The sequence below is a fragment of the Octopus bimaculoides genome, chromosome 10, assembly GCF_001194135.2.
Source record: "Octopus bimaculoides isolate UCB-OBI-ISO-001 chromosome 10, ASM119413v2, whole genome shotgun sequence".
Lineage (NCBI taxonomy): Eukaryota > Metazoa > Mollusca > Cephalopoda > Octopoda > Octopodidae > Octopus > Octopus bimaculoides.
Genome location: NC_068990.1, coordinates 23329397 through 23336932, shown reverse-complemented (window position 1 = coordinate 23336932; position 7536 = coordinate 23329397). Strand labels below are relative to the sequence as shown.

The 7536-nt window shown below is 37.6% G+C and overlaps 1 long non-coding RNA gene across 1 annotated transcript in view; it reads right to left on the bottom strand.

The window, feature by feature from the left end:
* Nucleotides 1-4987: 4987 nt before the first annotated feature.
* The window catches only part of LOC106871194 (uncharacterized), a 33485-nt gene continuing 30936 nt past the window's right edge, over nucleotides 4988-7536 (bottom strand). The window contains exon 4 of the long non-coding RNA XR_001409635.2: nucleotides 4988-5260. This is a non-coding gene — a long non-coding RNA (uncharacterized LOC106871194). The remainder of the gene's footprint in view (nucleotides 5261-7536) is intronic.

Here is a 7536-nt window from a genome sequence, read left to right as displayed (position 1 = left end):
ATTATATTTTCCTCAAAGTTATGAGGGGAAAACTCGGATCTTGTGAATCTTGTGAATTTTACGAAGTCCTCGCCCCACCCTCTCGGAAAAGATTTTCCTCACAAATTTCTTTATAATCGTAATCTATACCGTTTGAAAAGTATTTATATAAAATTTCATTAAAAGAAACCCATTTTCTTAAACGTTATGAAGGAAAAACACCGGATCTTGTGATTTTTCCGAATGCTTCCCCCCACCCATTGCTCTCCGCACACTTTTGTTTTCAGATTCATTTTCTACACCTGTTTTTACACCTCTTGCACTATTCTTTTCGATTTCCTTTCCGGGTAATAATGTCAACATTACTCTGCGTTTTTTTTTTTACTTCTTTTATTCTCCAAAATTAAGATAAAATTAATTTATTAAACTCATAAAGCAAAATATGCCGAATATGCAACTTTGCCATTTTCGTTATAGCTTTAGAGAAATAACTATTAAAATCGAACTGCACTCTTCAAAACTTGCTCTAAGATCAAGAGCAAGTTATAATTACTACCTGCTTTTATAGAAAGTTGATGCAAATGGTTTATCCCGTCCTCCTCCGAATTTTAGTTCATGCAATTGAAAAATCCGCATTATTTATGGGATGAACCCAGGTGATAGGGCGTTGCGCTCACGATCGCAAGGTCGTGGTTTCAATACCTGGACCGGTTGGTGAGTTGTGTTCTCAAGCAAAACACTTCATCTTACGCCACGATGCGGTCACTTTTACACCCGATGCATGATACTCTCTGCACCTGTTCAGGCAACGTCAATTTGATGGAGGGAGCGAGTTAATGTACAGTGCATACATTTGACCAATCTAAATAAATCCTTTGTGTAGGTCGTTCAACAAGAACAAGAGACTACCTGCTTGTATAGGAAATATTTATGAAATAAGGAACAAGAGACTACCATCATATTTTTCTTCTTCAACAAAATAACTTGTAGTTAAGAAAGAAAGTGAACATGCGTGGCTTAGTTGTTAGCGTGTTGTCCCTCCCAATCGCAAGATAAAGTTTTCGAATCCCGAACCGGGAAGTGTGTTGTGTTCTTGAGCAAAACACTTCATTTCTGTTGCTCCAGTTCACTCAACTGGAAATGACCAACACTGCGACGGACTGGCGTCTCGTCCGTGGGGGAAATGCTGTAATCTCAGTTACATATACGTCACGTTGAGGGCGCGTGATTTAGTGGTGAGCGTTTTAGGCTCACGATCGTTAAATCGAGAGTTCGATTTCCCTCAGCGTATTGTGTCCTTGAGCAAGACATTTTATTTCACGTCGCTCCAGTCCACTCAGAGGGCAAAAATGAGTAGTATCTATATTTCAAAGGACCATCTTTGTCACATTCTGTGTCACGCCGAATCTTCCAGAGAACTACGTTAAAGGTACGTGTTTCTGTGGAGTGATCTGCCAATTCACGTTAATGCCATGAGCAGGCTGTTCCGTCGATCGGATCAACTGGATCCCACATCATCGTAAGCGACGGAGTGCCAGCATATACGTCATGGACTTGGGAAACCTATCTTATGAGTTCTCATAACACACGTTACCCATACTCGAGGTAGTAATGTCCAGAGTCTACCTATCTAAGCAAATTATTTGTAACGTTTCTGCAAGGAACAGCTAGGCTATCAAAACACCGTTGTTACACGTGGGACATCCATTGGTGATTTTGAACCAGGCGACAAGTTAAGTCACCTACCCATAGCGGGATCTGAAGTCAAAATGCTAAGAAACAGAACAAATATCGCAAGATACCCAGTCCAGCGTTCTTATAGTTCTGTCAGTCTACAGCTTAGGATTAATCTTTTTATTGACCCTGAGAGGTTGAAAAGCGAAGCTGACCTCTGCAAGATTTGAACTCAAAGTGTAGAGTGGGAACTAATACTGCGAAAAATTCTGTTCCGTGCCCCAACGTCTCTGCCAATTCATTGCCTTTGACTCTAAAGAGCTCTAAAAAAAAAAAAAAAAAATCATAACTGCAGTAGTGGTTGTTATTTAATTGCAGGTCAGCCATGATCAAGTAGACTTATGATCAAGGGTATTCCAACCTTTGCGACCCCATCTTTTATCCTATGTCTAAGTAACGGGATTCACACACACACACTACATTATCCAGCACACACCTCTTAATTAATTTATTAACTTATTTTTGCTTCCAGGCGGTTGAGATTGAATTGAGAGTGTTGTGTTAGTTCTTTCTAGCAGATGAAGAGACCACGTAGAGCAGGTATGGGCAACTTCTTTGGAGAAGCGGGCCGCATGAGACATGATTCATCATCAGGCTAGCCGCACTGCTAACAATAGAAACTGAAGGTAATTCTTCCTTAAACGTGCGCTTTAGAAAGTTACACGGGCCGCAGTTTGCTCACGACTGATAGCGCGCGAAAAGACAAAGCATCGCAAATTGTTGTAGTCGATATTTGAACTCGGAATTTTAGAGAGGCCAAATTAAATACACAGGAAAACATTTAAACCAGTACTTTTCCATTCTTACCTCTTCTCAGACATTGATTTCTTATGTAGCAACGAATCAGTAGGCGGGAAAAATAGACCTCATTTGAATCGATCTCTGCACATCACTGGTACTGCTTTATCGATCCTGGACGACTGAATAAAAAAGGATCAATGTCAACTCCGGATGCTCAGAATGTATAATGACAGAACTAAATACGATCGCGTATTGGTTACTCTGTCTGTCTGTCTCTCTCTCTTCTCTGTTTCTCTCAATAAACCGTCTTATTACAAACACAGATAGTGTTTCAATAATTATTTATAGCCGATGCAGTAGCTGTTAAGTCGACAAGCTCTTTAGTTCACATGCAATCTTGGTAATTACAGAAAACAGGCAACATTCATCATTTAAATCTCGTTATCGGAAATGTCTGTCTCTTTTATGTTGGTAAGGACATCACGGTGAGGATTTTCTGTTTTTTTTTATTATTTATTTGCATCATTAAACAGACATAATCTTTCTTTCCCCCCCCCCTGTCTTTCTCTCTTTCTTACATTTTGTCTTTCTCTCTGGCTTATTATTTTAAGTGTCATTTTATTTTATGGTCATTTAAAGCGTCCTTAAGTAAATTAACAAAGTGCTGATTATCTAGCAAGGCAGAAAACGTAGTCAACCATAAATCATTGTCTACTCAGCTGTGAGATCCTGTTTATTTCTCGTTTCTTTTTTCTTCCTTTTTTTTCATTCTTTCTTTCTTTTATTTTCACCAGAATTTCTCTCTCTCTCGCTTTGTCTCACTCACACAAGCTCGCATCTACATACACACACACACACACACACACATACATACATACATACATACATACATGACACATGGCCTAGTCGTTTGGGTGTTGCACTTACGGTCACGAGATCAAGGTTTCAATTCCTGAACCGATTGATTCATTGTGTTCTTGAGCAAAAACACTTCATCTCACGTTGCTCTATGACCACTTCAACACCTGACGCTTTGTTTTTTGTATTTGTTCTTGTTATAGAGACCCACGGTTGGTGTTACAACACTAGGTACACCTGGCATCCGATACAGTGCTAGAATCTGTAGGTGCGATACAAATCACGAACTGATCTGATCAGCTACTGAACCCTTCGGAAAACTGGTGACATTGGTCCTAAAGATCCTTGTGATGGGGAAAGTATTGTTATGTGTTAGTGTGTGGATGTGTTCATGATCAAATGCAATCTAACCCTAACCCTTCTATAGGTCCCGGTACTTCATAGAGAATGTTCCAGATTCAAGTGTCCGTAATCTCATTTTATAGAGAAACTGAGAAACGATCCTATCTCACAAATTAAAAAACAATTTTCAAATTTTGGCACAAGGCCAGGAATTTCGGGGGAAATTGAAGGCAAATCGATCCCACAATATTTGACTGCTATTTTATGGACCCCGAAAGGATGAAAGGTAATGTAGATCTCGGTGGGATTTGAACTCAGAATATAAAGAGCCAGAACACATACTTCGAAGTATTTTTCCGACCTTTTAACGATTCTGCCAGCCCACTTCTTCGGATCATGTTAAGTTGCCTGTGGAGCTCGAACTACGCCTCTCTTGCTTACGTGCTACCAGTTACACAAAAGCAATTCCCCAATTTACACTAAAGCACTTCTCCAGTTATACGAAAGCAGTCTCCAGGTTACATTAAAGCAGTCCCCGTGTTACACTGGAAAACTTGATGTATATTTATAGTGTGGAAATTAAGGGTTTCTTTTAAAAAAATTCTATTAATGACTTAAACAAGGTATGAACTCAGTTCCCATGAGTTTGAAATTCAACAGTCTTTCGAGTCACATTGGATGCTAAATTCAGTAAGAAACAAATCTGTTGTCTGAAATAAAGCTAATAGACGGAAGTTGTTAGGAAAACCATAGGTATTAAGAGTCAGCTAAGCTATATAGACGAGAAACCAACTAAAAGTCACTTTATTACATGTTATGTTGTATAAACTTGGGTCCTTCTGAGAACTCCGGTTGCTAATGAGAAAATACTGACTGCATCGTTTTAGGAAATTAAAACCGGCATTACCGTGTAGAAGAATATCAGAAGTACTTTTAAGTAGGCGATCGTTTAAAAGTACGTTTAGCTAATGTTGTTTGTAGGAAAAGATTTTTGAGACTGGAGCCACTTCAGCTAGATAATAATACAATTACATTGCCTGAGAAAATTTGTGTGAAAGAATATTTTTTACATGTTCGGCTACAATATTGGTGATTGGTGTTAAGTGTTTCAAACGCTTGAGAGATTTCAGTTTGGTATCAATAATGTTTGGATAAAAAGTTTATTCAGATGTCTTAAATAAATACTTAGAAAAGCTATGATAGTACATATTTTCTTCGTTGCCATGGTAACAATCCTTCCGAACAATTGCCGAAGTGATAATCCCCTGGAAGATAGTAAAACAGAATAACTTAAAATGCAAATTAATTAATTAATACATAAATAAGGCTAAAATGTCTTTGATAACAACACAACTTTATTGGGTTTCTATAAATGTGAAAGGCAAATGAATGGGATGTCTTTATTGTTTAATGATACAGTGATTGTTTGACGTGGATGTATTGATGTTTATAAAACGGTGTTTCTCTGGCCATTGAAAAATCTGTAGACTATAAAGTGCGGTCGTAGTGTAGCAGGTGCCAGACGAAAACAGATAATTTTGAACACTTCAGTTGGCGCCTTGAACATGAGAACAATTGTTCAGATAAAAAGCTTTCAAATACAACACTGAAAATAGAAAAGAAAACAAGGTTGAAAGCAAAGATTACATTGTTCAGAAAGTCGTTATTGTTGAGTTACATGTAATAAATAACTGTTGCTGTTTTATTTATCACATTTTGTATTAAATAAATGAAGGAGAGAATTTTGTCTATTCTGCTCTATTATATAATGGACATTTTGATAAAATTAATTTCCACTATAGTTGGAATTTAGTAGATGTATGCAAAGTTATTTTGGATCTATTTTAAAATGGGGGCCACATTTTTCATTAATGTTTTACGTAGTGTTTTTGGTACGGAAAGACTTTCAAACTTCGTATACTTATCTATTTTGTGTTATAGAACAGAAAAATATTTTTGTATTCGAATTTATTTCATGTAAAAAATTGTCTTATTTCGATAATTTCAACCAATCACTGACAAGTATTCAGTTGTTTATATTTACTCCTTTGGCTGATTAAGCGATGTAAAGCGTATTTAATCTCCATACCTTCGTTTTATTTGCTTTTTTCATTTTAAATTTGCTTTAACCCTAACCCTAACCCTAGGGTTAGGGTTAGGGTTAGGGTTAATTGTTTCAGAATCGTTTGTTTATGTAGTCGGCACTTAATGTATATCGGCTGAATGGACGTCAGTGATTGGTTGAAATTACAGAAATACGACAACTTTAACATGGAATAACTGATGGATTTCTTTCTTTTTAAAGAAGACTAAGAGAAAAAGATGTTTTATATGACACATTCTACCAGTGTTCCAAGTTTCAAAGTGTTTCGTTAATGAAAAATGTGGCCCCCGTTTTAAAAAAGATCCGTTATATTTAGTGTGTAATAAAGAAAATGAATGCATTATAATTTTCCTCGAGCTTTACGACTCACGCGGCCGGTTTATCGGTAGTTTCCCCGGTGTATAAGACTAGGATCACGACAGACCTGCAATCGCTAAATTGTCAAGATATTGTATGTAAGTGAAGGCAGCGAGCTGGAACAATCGGTAGCATGCCGGACACAATGCTTAGGGTCATTTCGTCCGTTTCTATGTTCGGAATTCAAATTCCGCCGAGGTCAACTTTGACTTTCATCCATTCAGAGTCAATGACTTAAGAACCAGTCGAGCACTGGAATCGATTTAATCGACCATTCCCTTTCTTCCTGTGCCTATTGTAGAAATACTTAATCAATACCTTACACGAATTACTTGACTTTTCGAGAGAAGTAATATCTATTGATGGCTCATCCCCTTATTGGTACCACTTGTCAAATCAGACACACAACCTACATTTTATTGCTTTTTAGATGTATATATCGACAGGGTATTTTTATTGTTTGGATAAGAAAACAATGCAATGTATGGAACGTATCGCTGATGGTAAAGTTTTAAGATACACATTAGATCGATGTAGCAGCATTCAATATTTTGTCAACTGATTGAATCTGTGGTTGGAAGTTATATATATATTTACCCTGGCAGCTGTACAACACAAGAGCCACTCTACAGACCATCACATTTATTTTACCAGACTGCCACACGATCAATGCAACCTATACTGACTCACAATATAAAGTTAACAACATTAAACAACATTAAACAGCTTCCATATTTATTCTTTAAGCGTTCCAGCAGATTCGAACGTGCATAGGATAATCGCCATTAAGATTCGTCGCAGGAAAACAACTTTTCATTTGCCACGATCCAGTAGCACCAGGAATTCCAGGATCCTTTCTGCTAATGAACCGTTGTAAAGGAGTTGGTTCCAATTTGCACAGACACAACTTAATATCAGAAAATAACCTCGCTGAAGTGCTTAGGTACACTTTTTGAGGGACCTAAGGACTGATAAGGCCGGTTCAAGAAGAGCAAGTTTGAGTGGTGGTATAAATTGATACTATCAACGCTAATACGTGACAAAAATTTTAAAAAGTGATTCTTGGTTCCAGATAAATAATATGGATACTTTCCTATTTGCGACAGCCAAGTTTTTTTTCTTTACTTAAGGAATTGGAAGGCGGATATCTGAAAACTTAATGTCGTGGACGAAAAAGTGTGCAAAAGAATAGATCCTATTGTTTGTACGAAGTTTCCAAGTGCTTCTGAGAACAAAATATTCTTTTCTACTCTAGGCACGAGGCCCGAAAATTTTGGAGGTGGGGGGGGGGCAGGCGATTAGATCAACCTCAGTACACAACTGGTACTTAATTTTCCGTATCGACCCCGAGAGGATGAAAGGCAAAGTCAACCTCGGCGGAATTTCAACTCAGAACATAAAGACAAACGAAATACCGCTAT